Below are 22,769 nucleotides of genomic sequence, written 5' to 3'. Positions count from 1 at the left end.
CCTAAGCCGCGCGGTCACAATTTCAGCAAAAATCTGACGTTCTGCAATTTCCTCAAAAATGGTGCTGAACTGTTGCAAACGATCCCCTGAAAGGTTTTTCGGTGGAAACAGATACGTTTTTATCATGTGAAACAGAATTAGCCCTCGACGTCTGAACAACTTTTTTTGCCAAAATCCCTAAGCCGCGCGGTCACAATTTCAGCAAAAATCTGACGTTCTGCAATTTCCTCAAAAATGGTGCTGAACTGTTGCAGACGATCCCCTGAAAGGTTTTTCGGTGTAAACAGATGCATTTTTATCATCAGAAACAGAATTAGCCCTCAACGTCTGAACAACTTTTTTTAAAAAAAATCCCTAAGCCGCGCGGTCACAATTTCAGCAAAAATCTTACGTTCTGCAATTTCCTCAAAAATGGTGCTGAACTGTTGCAAACGATCCCCTGAAAGGTTTTTCGGTGGAAACAGGTGGGTTTTTATCATGGGAAACAGAATTAGCCCTCAAGGTCTGAACAACTTTTTTTTTGCAAATATCCCTAAGCCGCGCGGTCACAATATCAGCAAAAATCTGACGTTCTGCAATTCATTCAAAAATGGTGCTGAAGTGTTGCAAACGATCCCCTGAAAGGTTTTTTGTTGGAAACAGGTAGGTTTTTATCATGGGAAACAGAATTAGCCCTCGACGTCTGAACAACTTTTTTTGGAAAAAATCCCTATCATGGGAAACAGAATTAGCCCTCGACGTCTGAACAACTTTTTTTTGAAAAAATCCCTAAGCCGCGCGGTCACAATTTCAGCAAAAATCTGACGTTCTGCAATTTCCTCAAAAATGGTGCTGAACTGTTGGAGACGATCCCCTGAAAGGTTTTTCGGTGTAAACAGATGCGTTTTTATCATCAGAAACAGAATTAGCCCTCGACGTCTGAACAACTTTTTTTAAAAAAAATCCCTAAGCCGCGCGGTCACAATTTCAGCAAAAATCTGACGTTCTGCAATTCATTCAAAAATGGTGCTGAACTGTTGCAAACGATCCCCTGAAAGGTTTTTTGGTGGAAACAGGTGGGTTTTTATCATGGGAAACAGAATTAGCCCTCGACGTCTGAACAACTTTTTTTTGAAAAAATCCCTAAGCCGCGCGGTCACAATTTCAGCAAAAATCTGACGTTCTGCAATTCATTTAAAAATGGTGCTGAACTGTTGCAAACGATCCCCTGAAAGGTTTTTCGGTGGAAACAGGTGGGTTTTTATCATGGGAAACAGAATTAGCCCTCGACGTCTGAACAACTTTTTTTTGCAAAAATCCCTAAGCCGCGTGGTCACAATTTCAGCAAAAATCTGACGTTCTGCAATTCATTCAAAAATGGTGCTAAACTGTTGCAAACGATCCCCTGAAAGGTTTTTTGGTGGAAACAGGTGGGTTTTTATCATGGGAAATAGAATTAGCCCTCGACGTCTGAACAAGTTTTTTTTGAAAAAATCCCTAAGCCGCGCGGTCACAATTTCAGCAAAAATCTGACGTTCTGCAATTCATTCAAAAATGGTGCTGAACTGTTGCAAACGATCCCCTGAAAGGTTTTTTGGTGGAAACAGGTGGGTTTTTATCATGGGAAACAGAATTAGCCCTCGACGTCTGAACAACTTTTTTTTGAAAAAATCCCTAATCCGCGCGGTCACAATTGCAGCAATAATCTCACGTTCTGCAATTCATTCAAAAATGGTCCTGAACTGTTGCAAACGATCCCCTGAAAGGTTTTTCGGTGGAAACAGGTGGGTTTTTATCATGGGAAACAGAATTAGCCCTCGACAGCTGAACAACTTTTTTTGAAAAAATCCCTAAGACGCGCGGTCACAATTTCAGCAAAAATCTGACGTTCTGCAATTCATTCAAAAATGGTGCTGAACTGTTGCAAACGATCCCCTGAAAGGTTTTTTGGTGGAAACAGGTGGGTTTTTATCATGGGAAACAGAATTAGCCCTCGACGTCTGAACAACTTTTTTTTGAAAAAATCCCTAAGCCGCGCGGTCACAATTTCAGCAAAAATCTGACGTTCTGCAATTCATTTAAAAATGGTGCTGAACTGTTGCAAACGATCCCCTGAAAGGTTTTTCGGTGGAAACAGGTGGGTTTTTATCATGGGAAACAGAATTAGCCCTCGACGTCTGAACAACTTTTTTTTGCAAAAATCCCTAAGCCGCGTGGTCACAATTTCAGCAAAAATCTGACGTTCTGCAATTCATTCAAAAATGGTGCTAAACTGTTGCAAACGATCCCCTGAAAGGTTTTTTGGTGGAAACAGGTGGGTTTTTATCATGGGAAATAGAATTAGCCCTCGACGTCTGAACAAGTTTTTTTTGAAAAAATCCCTAAGCCGCGCGGTCACAATTTCAGCAAAAATCTGACGTTCTGCAATTCATTCAAAAATGGTGCTGAACTGTTGCAAACGATCCCCTGAAAGGTTTTTTGGTGGAAACAGGTGGGTTTTTATCATGGGAAACAGAATTAGCCCTCGACGTCTGAACAACTTTTTTTTGAAAAAATCCCTAATCCGCGCGGTCACAATTGCAGCAATAATCTCACGTTCTGCAATTCATTCAAAAATGGTCCTGAACTGTTGCAAACGATCCCCTGAAAGGTTTTTCGGTGGAAACAGGTGGGTTTTTATCATGGGAAACAGAATTAGCCCTCGACAGCTGAACAACTTTTTTTGAAAAAATCCCTAAGACGCGCGGTCACAATTTCAGCAAAAATCTGACGTTCTGCAATTCATTCAAAAATGGTGCTGAACTGTTGCAAAGGATCCCCTGAAAGGTTTTTCGGTGGAAACAGGTGGGTTTTTATCATCGGAAACAGAATAAGTCCTCAACATCTGAACAACTTTTTCTTGAAAAAATCCCTAAGCCGCGCGGTCACAATTTCAGGAAAAATCTGACATTCTGCAATTCATTCAAAAATGGTCCTGAACTGTTGCAAACGATCCCCTGAAAGGTTTTTCGGTGGAAACAGATGCGTTTTTATCATCAGAAACAGAATTAGCTCTCAACGTTTGAACAACTTTTTTTTTGCAAAAATCCCTAAGCCGCGCGGTCACAATTTCAGCAAAAATCTGACGTTCTGCAATTCATTCAAAAATGGTGCTGAACTGTTGCAAACGATCCCCTGAAAGGTTTTTCGGTGGAAACAGGTGGGTTTTTATCATCGGAAACAGAATAAGTCCTCAACATCTGAACAACTTTTTCTTGAAAAAATCCCTAAGCCGCGCGGTCACAATTTCAGGAAAAATCTGACGTTCTGCAATTTCCTCAAAAATGGGGCTGAACTGTTGCAAACGATCCCCTGAAAGGTTTTTCGGTGGAAACAGGTGGGTTTTTATCATGGGAAACAGAATTAGCCCTCAAGGTCTGAACAACTTTTTTTTGAAAAAATCCCTAAGCGCCGCGGTCACAATTTCAGCAAAAATCTGACGTTCTGCAATTCATTCAAAAATGGTGCTGAACTGTTGCAAACGATCCCCTGAAAGGTTTTTTGTTGGAAACAGGTAGGTTTTTATCATGGGAAACAGAATTAGCCCTCGACGTCTGAACAACTTTTTTTTGAAAAAATCCCTAAGCCGCGCGGTCACAATTTCAGCAAAAATCTGACGTTCTGCAATTCATTCAAAAATGGTGCTGAACTGTTGCAAACGATCCCCTGAAAGGTTTTTTTGGTGGAAACAGGTGGGTTTTTATCATGGGAAACAGAATTAGCCCTCGACGTCTGAACAACTTTTTTTTGCAAAAATCCCTATCATGGGAAACAGAATTAGCCCTCGACGTCTGAACAACTTTTTTTTGAAAAAATCCCTAAGCCGCGCGGTCACAATTTCAGCAAAAATCTGACGTTCTGCAATTTCCTCAAAAATGGTGCTGAACTGTTGCAGACGATCCCCTGAAAGGTTTTTCGGTGTAAACAGATGCGTTTTTATCATCAGAAACAGAATTAGCCCTCGACGTCTGAACAACTTTTTTTAAAAAAAATCCCTAAGCCGCGCGGTCACAATTTCAGCAAAAATCTGACGTTCTGCAATTCATTCAAAAATGGTGCTGAACTGTTGCAAACGATCCCCTGAAAGGTTTTTTGGTGGAAACAGGTGGGTTTTTATCATGGGAAACAGAATTAGCCCTCGACGTCTGAACAACTTTTTTTTGAAAAAATCCCTAAGCCGCGCGGTCACAATTTCAGCAAAAATCTGACGTTCTGCAATTCATTTAAAAATGGTGCTGAACTGTTGCAAACGATCCCCTGAAAGGTTTTTCGGTGGAAACAGGTGGGTTTTTATCATGGGAAACAGAATTAGCCCTCGACGTCTGAACAACTTTTTTTTGCAAAAATCCCTAAGCCGCGTGGTCACAATTTCAGCAAAAATCTGACGTTCTGCAATTCATTCAAAAATGGTGCTAAACTGTTGCAAACGATCCCCTGAAAGGTTTTTTGGTGGAAACAGGTGGGTTTTTATCATGTGAAATAGAATTAGCCCTCGACGTCTGAACAAGTTTTTTTTGAAAAAATCCCTAAGCCGCGCGGTCACAATTTCAGCAAAAATCTGACGTTCTGCAATTCATTCAAAAATGGTGCTGAACTGTTGCAAACGATCCCCTGAAAGGTTTTTTGGTGGAAACAGGTGGGTTTTTATCATGGGAAACAGAATTAGCCCTCGACGTCTGAACAACTTTTTTTTGAAAAAATCCCTAATCCGCGCGGTCACAATTGCAGCAATAATCTCACGTTCTGCAATTCATTCAAAAATGGTCCTGAACTGTTGCAAACGATCCCCTGAAAGGTTTTTCGGTGGAAACAGGTGGGTTTTTATCATGGGAAACAGAATTAGCCCTCGACAGCTGAACAACTTTTTTTGAAAAAATCCCTAAGACGCGCGGTCACAATTTCAGCAAAAATCTGACGTTCTGCAATTCATTCAAAAATGGTGCTGAACTGTTGCAAAGGATCCCCTGAAAGGTTTTTCGGTGGAAACAGGTGGGTTTTTATCATCGGAAACAGAATAAGTCCTCAACATCTGAACAACTTTTTCTTGAAAAAATCCCTAAGCCGCGCGGTCACAATTTCAGGAAAAATCTGACATTCTGCAATTCATTCAAAAATGGTCCTGAACTGTTGCAAACGATCCCCTGAAAGGTTTTTCGGTGGAAACAGATGCGTTTTTATCATCAGAAACAGAATTAGCTCTCAACGTTTGAACAACTTTTTTTTTGCAAAAATCCCTAAGCCGCGCGGTCACAATTTCAGCAAAAATCTGACGTTCTGCAATTCATTCAAAAATGGTGCTGAACTGTTGCAAACGATCCCCTGAAAGGTTTTTCGGTGGAAACAGGTGGGTTTTTATCATCGGAAACAGAATAAGTCCTCAACATCTGAACAACTTTTTCTTGAAAAAATCCCTAAGCCGCGCGGTCACAATTTCAGGAAAAATCTGACGTTCTGCAATTTCCTCAAAAATGGGGCTGAACTGTTGCAAACGATCCCCTGAAAGGTTTTTCGGTGGAAACAGGTGGGTTTTTATCATGGGAAACAGAATTAGCCCTCAAGGTCTGAACAACTTTTTTTTGAAAAAATCCCTAAGCGCCGCGGTCACAATTTCAGCAAAAATCTGACGTTCTGCAATTCATTCAAAAATGGTGCTGAACTGTTGCAAACGATCCCCTGAAAGGTTTTTTGTTGGAAACAGGTAGGTTTTTATCATGGGAAACAGAATTAGCCCTCGACGTCTGAACAACTTTTTCTTGAAAAAATCCCTATCATGGGAAACAGAATTAGCCCTCGACGTCTGAACAACTTTTTTTTGAAAAAATCCCTAAGCCGCGCGGTCACAATTTCAGGAAAAATCTGACATTCTGCAATTCATTCAAAAATGGTCCTGAACTGTTGCAAACGATCCCCTGAAAGGTTTTTCGGTGGAAACAGATGCGTTTTTATCATCAGAAACAGAATTAGCCCTCAACGTCTGAACAACTTTTTTTTTGCAAAAATCCCTAAGCCGCGCGGTCACAATTTCAGCAAAAATCTGACGTTCTGCAATTCATTCAAAAATGGTGCTGAACTGTTGCAAACGATCCCCTGAAAGGTTTTTCGGTGGAAACAGGTGGGTTTTTATCATCGGAAACAGAATAAGTCGTCAACATCTGAACAACTTTTTCTTGAAAAAATCCCTAAGCCGCGCGGTCACAATTTCAGGAAAAATCTGACGTTCTGCAATTTCCTCAAAAATGGGGCTGAACTGTTGCAAACGATCCCCTGAAAGGTTTTTCGGTGGAAACAGGTGGGTTTTTATCATGGGAAACAGAATTAGCCCTCAGGGTCTGAACAACTTTTTTTTGAAAAAATCCCTAAGCGCCGCGGTCACAATTTAAGCAAAAATCTGACGTTCTGCAATTCATTCAAAAATGGTGCTGAACTGTTGCAAACGATCCCCTGAAAGGTTTTTTGTTGGAAACAGGTAGGTTTTTATCATGGGAAACAGAATTAGCCCTCGACGTCTGAACAACTTTTTTTTGAAAAAATCCCTAAGCCCCGCGGTCACAATTTAAGCAAAAATCTGACGTTCTGCAATTCATTCAAAAATGGTGCTGAACTGTTGCAAACGATCCCCTGAAAGGTTTTTTTGGTGGAAACAGGTGGGTTTTTATCATGGGAAACAGAATTAGCCCTCGACGTCTGAACAACTTTTTTTTGCAAAAATCCCTATCATGGGAAACAGAATTAGCCCTCGACGTCTGAACAACTTTTTTTTGAAAAAATCCCTAAGCCGCGCGGTCACAATTTCAGGAAAAATCTGACATTCTGCAATTCATTCAAAAATGGTCCTGAACTGTTGCAAACGATCCCCTGAAAGGTTTTTCGGTGGAAACAGATGCGTTTTTATCATCAGAAACAGAATTAGCCCTCAACGTCTGAACAACTTTTTTTTTGCAAAAATCCCTAAGCCGCGCGGTCACAATTTCAGCAAAAATCTGACGTTCTGCAATTCATTCAAAAATGGTGCTGAACTGTTGCAAACGATCCCCTGAAAGGTTTTTCGGTGGAAACAGGTGGGTTTTTATCATCGGAAACAGAATAAGTCCTCAACATCTGAACAACTTTTTCTTGAAAAAATCCCTAAGCCGCGCGGTCACAATTTCAGGAAAAATCTGACGTTCTGCAATTTCCTCAAAAATGGGGCTGAACTGTTGCAAACGATCCCCTGAAAGGTTTTTCGGTGGAAACACGTGGGTTTTTATCATGGGAAACAGAATTAGCCCTCAAGGTCTGAACAACTTTTTTTTGAAAAAATCCCTAAGCGCCGCGGTCACAATTTCAGCAAAAATCTGACGTTCTGCAATTCATTCAAAAATGGTGCTGAACTGTTCCAAACGATCCCCTGAAAGGTTTTTTGTTGGAAACAGGTAGGTTTTTATCATGGGAAACAGAATTAGCCCTCGACGTCTGAACAACTTTTTTTTGAAAAAATCCCTAAGCCCCGCGGTCACAATTTAAGCAAAAATCTGACGTTCTGCAATTCATTCAAAAATGGTGCTGAACTGTTGCAAACGATCCCCTGAAAGGTTTTTTTGGTGGAAACAGGTGGGTTTTTATCATGGGAAACAGAATTAGCCCTCGACGTCTGAACAACTTTTTTTTGCAAAAATCCCTATCATGGGAAACAGAATTAGCCCTCGACGTCTGAACAACTTTTTTTTGAAAAAATCCCTAAGCCGCGCGGTCACAATTTCAGCAAAAATCTGACGTTCTGCAATTTCCTCAAAAATGGTGCTGAACTGTTGCAGACGATCCCCTGAAAGGTTTTTCGGTGTAAACAGATGCGTTTTTATCATCAGAAACAGAATTAGCCCTCGACGTCTGAACAACTTTTTCTTAAAAAAATCCCTAAGCCGCGCGGTCACAATTTCAGCAAAAATCTGACGTTCTGCGATTCATTCAAAAATGGTGCTGAACTGTTGCAAACGATCCCCTGAAAGGTTTTTTGGTGGAAACAGGTGGGTTTTTATCATGGGAAACAGAATTAGCCCTCGACGTCTGAACAACTTTTTTTTGAAAAAATCCCTGAGCCGCGCGGTCACAATTTCAGCAAAAATCTGACGTTCTGCAATTCATTTAAAAGTGGTGCTGAACTGTTGCAAACGATCCCCTGAAAGGTTTTTCGGTGGAAACAGGTGGGTTTTTATCATGGGAAACAGAATTAGCCCTCGACGTCTGAACAACTTTTTTTTGCAAAAATCCCTAAGCCGCGTGGTCACAATTTCAGCAAAAATCTGACGTTCTGCAATTCATTCAAAAATGGTGCTAAACTGTTGCAAACGATCCCCTGAAAGGTTTTTTGGTGGAAACAGGTGGGTTTTTATCATGGGAAATAGAATTAGCCCTCGACGTCTGAACAAGTTTTTTTTGAAAAAATCCCTAAGCCGCGCGGTCACAATTTCAGCAAAAATCTGACGTTCTGCAATTCATTCAAAAATGGTGCTGAACTGTTGCAAACGATCCCCTGAAAGGTTTTTTGGTGGAAACAGGTGGGTTTTTATCATGGGAAACAGAATTAGCCCTCGACGTCTGAACAACTTTTTTTTGAAAAAATCCCTAATCCGCGCGGTCACAATTGCAGCAATAATCTCACGTTCTGCAATTCATTCAAAAATGGTCCTGAACTGTTGCAAACGATCCCCTGAAAGGTTTTTCGGTGGAAACAGGTGGGTTTTTATCATGGGAAACAGAATTAGCCCTCGACAGCTGAACAACTTTTTTTGAAAAAATCCCTAAGACGCGCGGTCACAATTTCAGCAAAAATCTGACGTTCTGCAATTCATTCAAAAATGGTGCTGAACTGTTGCAAAGGATCCCCTGAAAGGTTTTTCGGTGGAAACAGGTGGGTTTTTATCATCGGAAACAGAATAAGTCCTCAACATCTGAACAACTTTTTCTTGAAAAAATCCCTAAGCCGCGCGGTCACAATTTCAGGAAAAATCTGACATTCTGCAATTCATTCAAAAATGGTCCTGAACTGTTGCAAACGATCCCCTGAAAGGTTTTTCGGTGGAAACAGATGCGTTTTTATCATCAGAAACAGAATTAGCTCTCAACGTTTGAACAACTTTTTTTTTGCAAAAATCCCTAAGCCGCGCGGTCACAATTTCAGCAAAAATCTGACGTTCTGCAATTCATTCAAAAATGGTGCTGAACTGTTGCAAACGATCCCCTGAAAGGTTTTTCGGTGGAAACAGGTGGGTTTTTATCATCGGAAACAGAATAAGTCCTCAACATCTGAACAACTTTTTCTTGAAAAAATCCCTAAGCCGCGCGGTCACAATTTCAGGAAAAATCTGACGTTCTGCAATTTCCTCAAAAATGGGGCTGAACTGTTGCAAACGATCCCCTGAAAGGTTTTTCGGTGGAAACAGGTGGGTTTTTATCATGGGAAACAGAATTAGCCCTCAAGGTCTGAACAACTTTTTTTTGAAAAAATCCCTAAGCGCCGCGGTCACAATTTCAGCAAAAATCTGACGTTCTGCAATTCATTCAAAAATGGTGCTGAACTGTTGCAAACGATCCCCTGAAAGGTTTTTTGTTGGAAACAGGTAGGTTTTTATCATGGGAAACAGAATTAGCCCTCGACGTCTGAACAACTTTTTTTTGAAAAAATCCCTAAGCCCCGCGGTCACAATTTAAGCAAAAATCTGACGTTCTGCAATTCATTCAAAAATGGTGCTGAACTGTTGCAAACGATCCCCTGAAAGGTTTTTTTGGTGGAAACAGGTGGGTTTTTATCATGGGAAACAGAATTAGCCCTCGACGTCTGAACAACTTTTTTTTGCAAAAATCCCTATCATGGGAAACAGAATTAGCCCTCGACGTCTGAACAACTTTTTTTTGAAAAAATCCCTAAGCCGCGCGGTCACAATTTCAGGAAAAATCTGACATTCTGCAATTCATTCAAAAATGGTCCTGAACTGTTGCAAACGATCCCTTGAAAGGTTTTTCAGTGGAAACAGGTGGGTTTTTATCATCGGAAACAGAATTAGCCCTCAACGTATGAACAACTTTTTTTTGAAAAAATCCCTAAACCGCGCGGTCACAATTTCAGCAAAAATCTGCTCTTCTGCGATTTCCTCAAAAATGGTGCTGAACTGTTGCAAACGATCCCCTGAAAGGTTTTTCAGTGGAAACAGGTGGGTTTTTATCATGGGAAACAGAATTAGCCCTTGACGTCTGAACAACTTTTTTTTTGCAAAAATCCCTAAGCCGCGCGGTCACAACTTCAGGAAAAATCTGACGTTCTGCAATTTCCTCGAAAATGGTGCTGAACTGTTGCAAACGATCCCCTGAAAGGTTTTCGGTGGAAACAGGTGGGTTTTTATCATGGGAAACAGAATTAGCCCTCAAGGTCTGAACAACTTTTTTTTTGCAAATATCCCTAAGCCGCGCGGTCACAATATCAGCAAAAATCTGACGTTCTGCAATTCATTCAAAAATGGTGCTGAACTGTTGCAAACGATCCCCTGAAAGGTTTTTTGTTGGAAACAGGTAGGTTTTTATCATGGGAAACAGAATTAGCCCTCAACGTCTGAACAACTTTTTTTTGAAAAAATCCCTAAGCGCCGCTGTCACAATTTAAGCAAAAATCTGACGTTCTGCAATTCATTCAAAAATGGTGCTGAACTGTTGCAAACGATCCCCTGAAAGGTTTTTCGGTGGAAACAGGTGGGTTTTTATCATGGGAAACAGAATTAGCCCTCAAGGTCTGAACAACTTTTTTTTGAAATAATCCCTAAGCGCCGCGGTCACAATTTAAGCAAAAATCTGACGTTCTGCAATTCATTCAAAAATGGTGCTGAACTGTTGCAAACGATCCCCTGAAAGGTTTTTTGTTGGAAACAGGTAGGTTTTTATCATGGGAAACAGAATTAGCCCTCGACGTCTGAACAACTTTTTTTTGAAAAAATCCATAAGCCCCGCGGTCACAATTTAAGCAAAAATCTGACGTTCTGCAATTCATTCAAAAATGGTGCTGAACTGTTGCAAACGATCCCCTGAAAGGTTTTTTTGGTGGAAACAGGTGGGTTTTTATCATGGGAAACAGAATTAGCCCTCGACGTCTGAACAACTTTTTTTTGCAAAAATCCCTATCATGGGAAACAGAATTAGCCCTCGACGTCTGAACAACTTTTTTTTGAAAAAATCCCTAAGCCGCGCGGTCACAATTTCAGCAAAAATCTGACGTTCTGCAATTTCCTCAAAAATGGTTCTGAACTGTTGCAAACGATCCCATGAAAGGTTTTTCGCTGGAAACAGATGCGTTTTTATCATCAGAAACAGAATTAGCCCTCGACGTCTGAACAACTTTTTTTGCCAAAATCCCTAAGCCGCGCGGTCACAATTTCAGCAAAAATCTGACGTTCTGCAATTTCCTCAAAAATGGTGCTGAACTGTTGCAAACGATCCCCTGAAAGGTTTTTCGGTGGAAACAGATACGTTTTTATCATGAGAAACAGAATTAGCCCTCGACGTCTGAACAACTTTTTTTGCCAAAATCCCTAAGCCGCGCGGTCACAATTTCAGCAAAAATCTGACGTTCTGCAATTTCCTCAAAAATGGTGCTGAACTGTTGCAGACGATCCCCTGAAAGGTTTTTCGGTGTAAACAGATGCATTTTTATCATCAGAAACAGAATTAGCCCTCAACGTCTGAACAACTTTTTTAAAAAAAAATCCCTAAGCCGCGCGGTCACAATTTCAGCAAAAATCTGACATTCTGCAATTTCCTCAAAAATGGTGCTGAACTGTTGCAAACGATCCCCTGAAAGGTTTTTCGCTGGAAACAGGTGGGTTTTTATCATGGGAAACAGAATTAGCCCTCAAGGTCTGAACAACTTTTTTTTTGCAAATATCCCTAAGCCGCGCGGTCACAATATCAGCAAAAATCTGACGTTCTGCAATTCATTCAAAAATGGTGCTGAACTGTTGCAAACGATCCCCTGAAAGGTTTTTTGTTGGAAACAGGTAGGTTTTTATCATGGGAAACAGAATTAGCCCTCGACGTCTGAACAACTTTTTTTTGAAAAAATCCCTAAGCGCCGCTGTCACAATTTAAGCAAAAATCTGACGTTCTGCAATTCATTCAAAAATGGTGCTGAACTGTTGCAAACGATCCCCTGAAAGGTTTTTCGGTGGAAACAGGTGGGTTTTTATCATGGGAAACAGAATTAGCCCTCAATGTCTGAACAACTTTTTTTTTGTAAATATCCCTAAGCCGCGCGGTCACAATTTAAGCAAAAATCTGACGTTCTGCAATTCATTCAAAAATGGTGCTGAACTGTTGCAAACGATCCCCTGAAAGGTTTTTTGTTGGAAACAGGTAGGTTTTTATCATGGGAAACAGAATTAGCCCTCGACGTCTGAACAACTTTTTTTGGAAGAAATCCCTATCATGGGAAACAGAATTAGCCCTCGACGTCTGAACAACTTTTTTTTGAAAAAATCCCTAAGCCGCGCGGTCACAATTTCAGCAAAAATCTGACGTTCTGCAATTCATTTAAAAATGGTGCTGAACTGTTGCAAACGATCCCCTGAAAGGTTTTTCGGTGGAAACAGGTGGGTTTTTATCATGGGAAACAGAATTAGCCCTCGACGTCTGAACAACTTTTTTTTAAAAAAATCCCTAAGCCGCGCGGTCACAATTTCAGCAAAAATCTGACGTTCTGCAATTCATTCAAAAATGGTGCTGAACTGTTGCAAACGATCCCCTGAAAGGTTTTCCGTGGAAACAGGTGGGTTTTTATCATGGGAAACAGAATTAGCCCTCGACGTCTGAACAACTTCTTTTTGCAAAAATCCCTAAGCCGCGCGGTCACAATTTCAGGAAAAATCTGACGTTCTGCAATTCATTCAAAAATGGTGCTAAACTGTTGCAAACGATCCCCTGAAAGGTTTTTTGGTGGAAACAGGTGGGTTTTTATCATGGGAAATAGAATTAGCCCTCAATGTCTGAACAACTTTTTTTTGAAAAAATCCCTAAGCCGCGCGGTCACAATTTCAGCAAAAATCTGACGTTCTGCAATTCATTTAAAAATGGTGCTGAACTGTTGCAAACGATCCCCTGAAAGGTTTTTCGGTGGAAACAGGTGGGTTTTTATCATGGGAAACAGAATTAGCCCTCGACGTCTGAACAACTTTTTTTTGAAAAAATCCCTAAGCCGCGCGGTCACAATTTCAGCAAAAATCTGACGTTCTGCAATTCATTCAAAAATGGTGCTGAACTGTTGCAAACGATCCCCTGAAAGGTTTTTCGGTGTAAACAGATGCATTTTTATCATCAGAAACAGAATTAGCCCTCAACGTCTGAACAACTTTTTTTTGCAAAAATCCCTAAGCCGCGTGGTCACAATTTCAGCAAAAATCTGATGTTCTGCAATTCATTCAAAAATGGTGCTAAACTGTTGCAAACGATCCCTTGAAAGGTTTTTCAGTGGAAACAGGTGGGTTTTTATCATGGGAAACAGAATTAGCCCTCGACGTCTGAACAAGTTTTTTTTGAAAAAATCCCTAAGCCGCTCGTTCACAATTTCAGCAAAAATCTGACGTTCTGCAATTCATTCAAAAATGGTGCTGAACTGTTGCAAACGATCCCCTGAAAGGTTTTTCAGTGGAAACAGGTGGGTTTTTATCATCGGAAACAGAATAAGTCCTCAACATCTGAACAACTTTTTCTTGAAAAAATCCCTAAGCCGCGCGGTCACAATTTCAGGAAAAATCTGACGTTCTGCAATTTCCTCAAAAATGGTGCTGAACTGTTGCAAACGATCCCCTGAAAGGTTTTTTGTTGGAAACAGGTAGGTTTTTATCATGGGAAACAGAATTAGCCCTCGACGTCTGAACAACTTTTTTTTGAAAAAATCCCTAAGCGCCGCGGTCACAATTTCAGCAAAAATCTGACGTTCTGCAATTCATTCAAAAATGGTGCTGAACTGTTGCAAACGATCCCCTGAAAGGTTTTTTGTTGGAAACAGGTAGGTTTTTATCATGGGAAACAGAATTAGCCCTCGACGTCTGAACAACTTTTTTTTGAAAAAATCCCTAAGCCCCGCGGTCACAATTTAAGCAAAAATCTGACGTTCTGCAATTCATTCAAAAATGGTGCTGAACTGTTGCAAACGATCCCCTGAAAGGTTTTTTTGGTGGAAACAGGTGGGTTTTTATCATGGGAAACAGAATTAGCCCTCGACGTCTGAACAACTTTTTTTTGCAAAAATCCCTATCATGGGAAACAGAATTAGCCCTCGACGTCTGAACAACTTTTTTTTGAAAAAATCCCTAAGCCGCGCCGTCACAATTTCAGCAAAAATCTGACGTTCTGCAATTTCCTCAAAAATGGTTCTGAACTGTTGCAAACGATCCCATGAAAGGTTTTTCGCTGGAAACAGATGCGTTTTTATCATCAGAAACAGAATTAGCCCTCGACGTCTGAACAACTTTTTTTGCCAAAATCCCTAAGCCGCGCGGTCACAATTTCAGCAAAAATCTGACGTTCTGCAATTTCCTCAAAAATGGTGCTGAACTGTTGCAAACGATCCCCTGAAAGGTTTTTCGGTGGAAACAGATACGTTTTTATCATGAGAAACAGAATTAGCCCTCGACGTCTGAACAACTTTTTTTGCCAAAATCCCTAAGCCGCGCGGTCACAATTTCAGCAAAAATCTGACGTTCTGCAATTTCCTCAAAAATGGTGCTGAACTGTTGCAGACGATCCCCTGAAAGGTTTTTCGGTGTAAACAGATGCATTTTTATCATCAGAAACAGAATTAGCCCTCAACGTCTGAACAACTTTTTTTTAAAAAAATCCCTAAGCCGCGCGGTCACAATTTCAGCAAAAATCTGACGTTCTGCAATTCATTCAAAAATGGTGCTGAACTGTTGCAAACGATCCCCTGAAAGGTTTTTCGGTGGAAACAGGTGGGTTTTCATCATCGGAAACAGAATAAGTCCTCAACATCTGAACAACTTTTTCTTGAAAAAATCCCTACGCCGCGCGATCACAATTTCAGCAAAAATCTGACGTTCTGCAATTCATTCAAAAATGGTGCTGAACTGTTGCAAACGATCCCTTGAAAGGTTTTTCAGTGGAAACAGGTGGGTTTTTATCATCGGAAACAGAATTAGCCCTCAACGTATGAACAACTTTTTTTTGAAAAAATCCCTAAACCGCGCGGTCACAATTTCAGCAAAAATCTGCTCTTCTGCGATTTCCTCAAAAATGGTGCTGAACTGTTGCAAACGATCCCCTGAAAGGTTTTTCAGTGGAAACAGGTGGGTTTTTATCATGGGAAACAGAATTAGCCCTTGACGTCTGAACAACTTTTTTTTTGCAAAAATCCCTAAGCCGCGCGGTCACAACTTCAGGAAAAATCTGACGTTCTGCAATTTCCTCGAAAATGGTGCTGAACTGTTGCAAACGATCCCCTGAAAGGTTTTCGGTGGTAACAGGTGGGTTTTTATCATGGGAAACAGAATTAGCCCTCAAGGTCTGAACAACTTTTTTTTTGCAAATATCCCTAAGCCGCGCGGTCACAATATCAGCAAAAATCTGACGTTCTGCAATTCATTCAAAAATGGTGCTGAACTGTTGCAAACGATCCCCTGAAAGGTTTTTTGTTGGAAACAGGTAGGTTTTTATCATGGGAAACAGAATTAGCCCTCGACGTCTGAACAACTTTTTTTTGAAAAAATCCCTAAGCGCCGCTGTCACAATTTAAGCAAAAATCTGACGTTCTGCAATTCATTCAAAAATGGTGCTGAACTGTTGCAAACGATCCCCTGAAAGGTTTTTCGGTGTAAACAGATGCATTTTTATCATCAGAAACAGAATTAGCCCTCAACGTCTGAACAACTTTTTTTTGCAAAAATCCCTAAGCCGCGTGGTCACAATTTCAGCAAAAATCTGATGTTCTGCAATTCATTCAAAAATGGTGCTAAACTGTTGCAAACGATCCCTTGAAAGGTTTTTCAGTGGAAACAGGTGGGTTTTTATCATGGGAAACAGAATTAGCCCTCGACGTCTGAACAAGTTTTTTTTGAAAAAATCCCTAAGCCGCTCGTTCACAATTTCAGCAAAAATCTGACGTTCTGCAATTCATTCAAAAATGGTGCTGAACTGTTGCAAACGATCCCCTGAAAGGTTTTTCAGTGGAAACAGGTGGGTTTTTATCATCGGAAACAGAATAAGTCCTCAACATCTGAACAACTTTTTCTTGAAAAAATCCCTAAGCCGCGCGGTCACAATTTCAGGAAAAATCTGACGTTCTGCAATTTCCTCAAAAATGGTGCTGAACTGTTGCAAACGATCCCCTGAAAGGTTTTTTGTTGGAAACAGGTAGGTTTTTATCATGGGAAACAGAATTAGCCCTCGACGTCTGAACAACTTTTTTTTGAAAAAATCCCTAAGCGCCGCGGTCACAATTTCAGCAAAAATCTGACGTTCTGCAATTCATTCAAAAATGGTGCTGAACTGTTGCAAACGATCCCCTGAAAGGTTTTTTGTTGGAAACAGGTAGGTTTTTATCATGGGAAACAGAATTAGCCCTCGACGTCTGAACAACTTTTTTTTGAAAAAATCCCTAAGCCCCGCGGTCACAATTTAAGCAAAAATCTGACGTTCTGCAATTCATTCAAAAATGGTGCTGAACTGTTGCAAACGATCCCCTGAAAGGTTTTTTTGGTGGAAACAGGTGGGTTTTTATCATGGGAAACAGAATTAGCCCTCGACGTCTGAACAACTTTTTTTTGCAAAAATCCCTATCATGGGAAACAGAATTAGCCCTCGACGTCTGAACAACTTTTTTTTGAAAAAATCCCTAAGCCGCGCCGTCACAATTTCAGCAAAAATCTGACGTTCTGCAATTTCCTCAAAAATGGTTCTGAACTGTTGCAAACGATCCCATGAAAGGTTTTTCGCTGGAAACAGATGCGTTTTTATCATCAGAAACAGAATTAGCCCTCGACGTCTGAACAACTTTTTTTGCCAAAATCCCTAAGCCGCGCGGTCACAATTTCAGCAAAAATCTGACGTTCTGCAATTTCCTCAAAAATGGTGCTGAACTGTTGCAAACGATCCCCTGAAAGGTTTTTCGGTGGAAACAGATACGTTTTTATCATGAGAAACAGAATTAGCCCTCGACGTCTGAACAACTTTTTTTGCCAAAATCCCTAAGCCGCGCGGTCACAATTTCAGCAAAAATCTGACGTTCTGCAATTTCCTCAAAAATGGTGCTGAACTGTTGCAGACGATCCCCTGAAAGGTTTTTCGGTGTAAACAGATGCATTTTTATCATCAGAAACAGAATTAGCCCTCAACGTCTGAACAACTTTTTTTTAAAAAAATCCCTAAGCCGCGCGGTCACAATTTCAGCAAAAATCTGACGTTCTGCAATTCATTCAAAAATGGTGCTGAACTGTTGCAAACGATCCCCTGAAAGGTTTTTCGGTGGAAACAGGTGGGTTTTCATCATCGGAAACAGAATAAGTCCTCAACATCTGAACAACTTTTTCTTGAAAAAATCCCTACGCCGCGCGATCACAATTTCAGCAAAAATCTGACGTTCTGCAATTCATTCAAAAATGGTGCTGAACTGTTGCAAACGATCCCTTGAAAGGTTTTTCAGTGGAAACAGGTGGGTTTTTATCATCGGAAACAGAATTAGCCCTCAACGTATGAACAACTTTTTTTTGAAAAAATCCCTAAACCGCGCGGTCACAATTTCAGCAAAAATCTGCTCTTCTGCGATTTCCTCAAAAATGGTGCTGAACTGTTGCAAACGATCCCCTGAAAGGTTTTTCAGTGGAAACAGGTGGGTTTTTATCATGGGAAACAGAATTAGCCCTTGACGTCTGAACAACTTTTTTTTTGCAAAAATCCCTAAGCCGCGCGGTCACAACTTCAGGAAAAATCTGACGTTCTGCAATTTCCTCGAAAATGGTGCTGAACTGTTGCAAACGATCCCCTGAAAGGTTTTCGGTGGTAACAGGTGGGTTTTTATCATGGGAAACAGAATTAGCCCTCAAGGTCTGAACAACTTTTTTTTTGCAAATATCCCTAAGCCGCGCGGTCACAATATCAGCAAAAATCTGACGTTCTGCAATTCATTCAAAAATGGTGCTGAACTGTTGCAAACGATCCCCTGAAAGGTTTTTTGTTGGAAACAGGTAGGTTTTTATCATGGGAAACAGAATTAGCCCTCGACGTCTGAACAACTTTTTTTTGAAAAAATCCCTAAGCGCCGCTGTCACAATTTAAGCAAAAATCTGACGTTCTGCAATTCATTCAAAAATGGTGCTGAACTGTTGCAAACGATCCCCTGAAAGGTTTTTCGGTGTAAACAGATGCATTTTTATCATCAGAAACAGAATTAGCCCTCAACGTCTGAACAACTTTTTTTTGCAAAAATCCCTAAGCCGCGTGGTCACAATTTCAGCAAAAATCTGATGTTCTGCAATTCATTCAAAAATGGTGCTAAACTGTTGCAAACGATCCCTTGAAAGGTTTTTCAGTGGAAACAGGTGGGTTTTTATCATGGGAAACAGAATTAGCCCTCGACGTCTGAACAAGTTTTTTTTGAAAAAATCCCTAAGCCGCTCGTTCACAATTTCAGCAAAAATCTGACGTTCTGCAATTCATTCAAAAATGGTGCTGAACTGTTGCAAACGATCCCCTGAAAGGTTTTTCAGTGGAAACAGGTGGGTTTTTATCATCGGAAACAGAATAAGTCCTCAACATCTGAACAACTTTTTCTTGAAAAAATCCCTAAGCCGCGCGGTCACAATTTCAGGAAAAATCTGACGTTCTGCAATTTCCTCAAAAATGGTGCTGAACTGTTGCAAACGATCCCCTGAAAGGTTTTTTGTTGGAAACAGGTAGGTTTTTATCATGGGAAACAGAATTAGCCCTCGACGTCTGAACAACTTTTTTTTGAAAAAATCCCTAAGCGCCGCGGTCACAATTTCAGCAAAAATCTGACGTTCTGCAATTCATTCAAAAATGGTGCTGAACTGTTGCAAACGATCCCCTGAAAGGTTTTTTGTTGGAAACAGGTAGGTTTTTATCATGGGAAACAGAATTAGCCCTCGACGTCTGAACAACTTTTTTTTGAAAAAATCCCTAAGCCCCGCGGTCACAATTTAAGCAAAAATCTGACGTTCTGCAATTCATTCAAAAATGGTGCTGAACTGTTGCAAACGATCCCCTGAAAGGTTTTTTTGGTGGAAACAGGTGGGTTTTTATCATGGGAAACAGAATTAGCCCTCGACGTCTGAACAACTTTTTTTTGCAAAAATCCCTATCATGGGAAACAGAATTAGCCCTCGACGTCTGAACAACTTTTTTTTGAAAAAATCCCTAAGCCGCGCCGTCACAATTTCAGCAAAAATCTGACGTTCTGCAATTTCCTCAAAAATGGTTCTGAACTGTTGCAAACGATCCCATGAAAGGTTTTTCGCTGGAAACAGATGCGTTTTTATCATCAGAAACAGAATTAGCCCTCGACGTCTGAACAACTTTTTTTGCCAAAATCCCTAAGCCGCGCGGTCACAATTTCAGCAAAAATCTGACGTTCTGCAATTTCCTCAAAAATGGTGCTGAACTGTTGCAAACGATCCCCTGAAAGGTTTTTCGGTGGAAACAGATACGTTTTTATCATGAGAAACAGAATTAGCCCTCGACGTCTGAACAACTTTTTTTGCCAAAATCCCTAAGCCGCGCGGTCACAATTTCAGCAAAAATCTGACGTTCTGCAATTTCCTCAAAAATGGTGCTGAACTGTTGCAGACGATCCCCTGAAAGGTTTTTCGGTGTAAACAGATGCATTTTTATCATCAGAAACAGAATTAGCCCTCAACGTCTGAACAACTTTTTTTTAAAAAAATCCCTAAGCCGCGCGGTCACAATTTCAGCAAAAATCTGACGTTCTGCAATTCATTCAAAAATGGTGCTGAACTGTTGCAAACGATCCCCTGAAAGGTTTTTCGGTGGAAACAGGTGGGTTTTCATCATCGGAAACAGAATAAGTCCTCAACATCTGAACAACTTTTTCTTGAAAAAATCCCTACGCCGCGCGATCACAATTTCAGCAAAAATCTGACGTTCTGCAATTCATTCAAAAATGGTGCTGAACTGTTGCAAACGATCCCTTGAAAGGTTTTTCAGTGGAAACAGGTGGGTTTTTATCATCGGAAACAGAATTAGCCCTCAACGTATGAACAACTTTTTTTTGAAAAAATCCCTAAACCGCGCGGTCACAATTTCAGCAAAAATCTGCTCTTCTGCGATTTCCTCAAAAATGGTGCTGAACTGTTGCAAACGATCCCCTGAAAGGTTTTTCAGTGGAAACAGGTGGGTTTTTATCATGGGAAACAGAATTAGCCCTTGACGTCTGAACAACTTTTTTTTTGCAAAAATCCCTAAGCCGCGCGGTCACAACTTCAGGAAAAATCTGACGTTCTGCAATTTCCTCGAAAATGGTGCTGAACTGTTGCAAACGATCCCCTGAAAGGTTTTCGGTGGAAACAGGTGGGTTTTTATCATGGGAAACAGAATTAGCCCTCAAGGTCTGAACAACTTTTTTTTTGCAAATATCCCTAAGCCGCGCGGTCACAATATCAGCAAAAATCTGACGTTCTGCAATTCATTCAAAAATGGTGCTGAACTGTTGCAAACGATCCCCTGAAAGGTTTTTTGTTGGAAACAGGTAGGTTTTTATCATGGGAAACAGAATTAGCCCTCGACGTCTGAACAACTTTTTTTTGAAAAAATCCCTAAGCGCCGCTGTCACAATTTAAGCAAAAATCTGACGTTCTGCAATTCATTCAAAAATGGTGCTGAACTGTTGCAAACGATCCCCTGAAAGGTTTTTCGGTGGAAACAGGTGGGTTTTTATCATGGGAAACAGAATTAGCCCTCAATGTCTGAACAACTTTTTTTTTGTAAATATCCCTAAGCCGCGCAGTCACAATTTCAGCAAAAATCTGACGTTCTGCAATTCATTCAAAAATGGTGCTGAACTGTTGCAAACGATCCCCTGAAAGGTTTTTTGTTGGAAACAGGTAGGTTTTTATCATGGGAAACAGAATTAGCCCTCGACGTCTGAACAACTTTTTTTTGAAAAAATCCCTAAGCCCCGCGGTCACAATTTAAGCAAAAATCTGACGTTCTGCAATTCATTCAAAAATGGTGCTGAGCTGTTGCAAACGATCCCCTGAAAGGTTTTTTTGGTGGAAACAGGTGGGTTTTTATCATGGGAAACAGAATTAGCCCTCGACGTCTCAACAACTTTTTTTTGCAAAAATCCCTATCATGGGAAACAGAATTAGCCCTCGACGTCTGAACAACTTTTTTTTGAAAAAATCCCTAAGCCGCGCGGTCACAATTTCAGCAAAAATCTGACGTTCTGCAATTTCCTCAAAAATGGTGCTGAACTGTTGCAAACGATCCCCTGAAAGGTTTTTCGGTGGAAACAGATACGTTTTTATCATGAGAAACAGAATTAGCCCTCGACGTCTGAACAACTTTTTTTGCCAAAATCCCTAAGCCGCGCGGTCACAATTTCAGGAAAAATCTGACGTTCTGCAATTTCCTCAAAAATGGTGCTGAACTGTTGCAAACGATCCCCTGAAAGGTTTTTTGTTGGAAACAGGTAGGTTTTTATCATGGGAAACAGAATTAGCCCTCGACGTCTGAACAACTTTTTTTTGAAAAAATCCCTAAGCGCCGCGGTCACAATTTTAGCAAAAATCTGACGTTCTGCAATTCATTCAAAAATGGTGCTGAACTGTTGCAAACGATCCCCTGAAAGGTTTTTCGGTGGAAACAGGTGGGTTTTTATCATGGGAAACAGAATTAGCCCTCAATGTCTGAACAACTTTTTTTTTGTAAATATCCCTAAGCCGCGCGGTCACAATTTCAGCAAAAATCTGACGTTCTGCAATTCATTCAAAAATGGTGCTGAACTGTTGCAAACGATCCCCTGAAAGGTTTTTTGTTGGAAACAGGTAGGTTTTTATCATGGGAAACAGAATTAGCCCTCGACGTCTGAACAACTTTTTTTTGAAAAAATCCCTAAGCCCCGCGGTCACAATTTAAGCAAAAATCTGACGTTCTGCAATTCATTCAAAAATGGTGCTGAACTGTTGCAAACGATCCCCTGAAAGGTTTTTTTGGTGGAAACAGGTGGGTTTTTATCATGGGAAACAGAATTAGCCCTCGACGTCTGAACAACTTTTTTTTGCAAAAATCCCTATCATGGGAAACAGAATTAGCCCTCGACGTCTGAACAACTTTTTTTTGAAAAAATCCCTAAGCCGCGCGGTCACAATTTCAGCAAAAATCTGACGTTCTGCAATTTCCTCAAAAATGGTTCTGAACTGTTGCAAACGATCCCATGAAAGGTTTTTCGCTGGAAACAGATGCGTTTTTATCATCAGAAACAGAATTAGCCCTCGACGTCTGAACAACTTTTTTTGCAAAAATCCCTAAGCCGCGCGGTCACAATTTCAGCAAAAATCTGACGTTCTGCAATTTCCTTAAAAATGGTGCTGAACTGTTGCAGACGATCCCCTGAAAGGTTTTTCGGTGTAAACAGATGCATTTTTATCATCAGAAACAGAATTAGCCCTCAACGTCTGAACAACTTTTTTTAAAAAAAATCCCTAAGCCGCGCGGTCACAATTTCAGCAAAAATCTGACGTTCTGCA

The sequence above is a fragment of the Podarcis gaigeae genome (assembly GCF_964106915.1).
Source record: "Podarcis gaigeae genome assembly, chromosome: 2".
In the NCBI taxonomy this organism is placed as follows: domain Eukaryota; kingdom Metazoa; phylum Chordata; class Lepidosauria; order Squamata; family Lacertidae; genus Podarcis; species Podarcis gaigeae.
The sequence above is the reverse complement of the archived record's forward strand: the minus strand, read 5'-3'. Positions refer to the sequence as shown.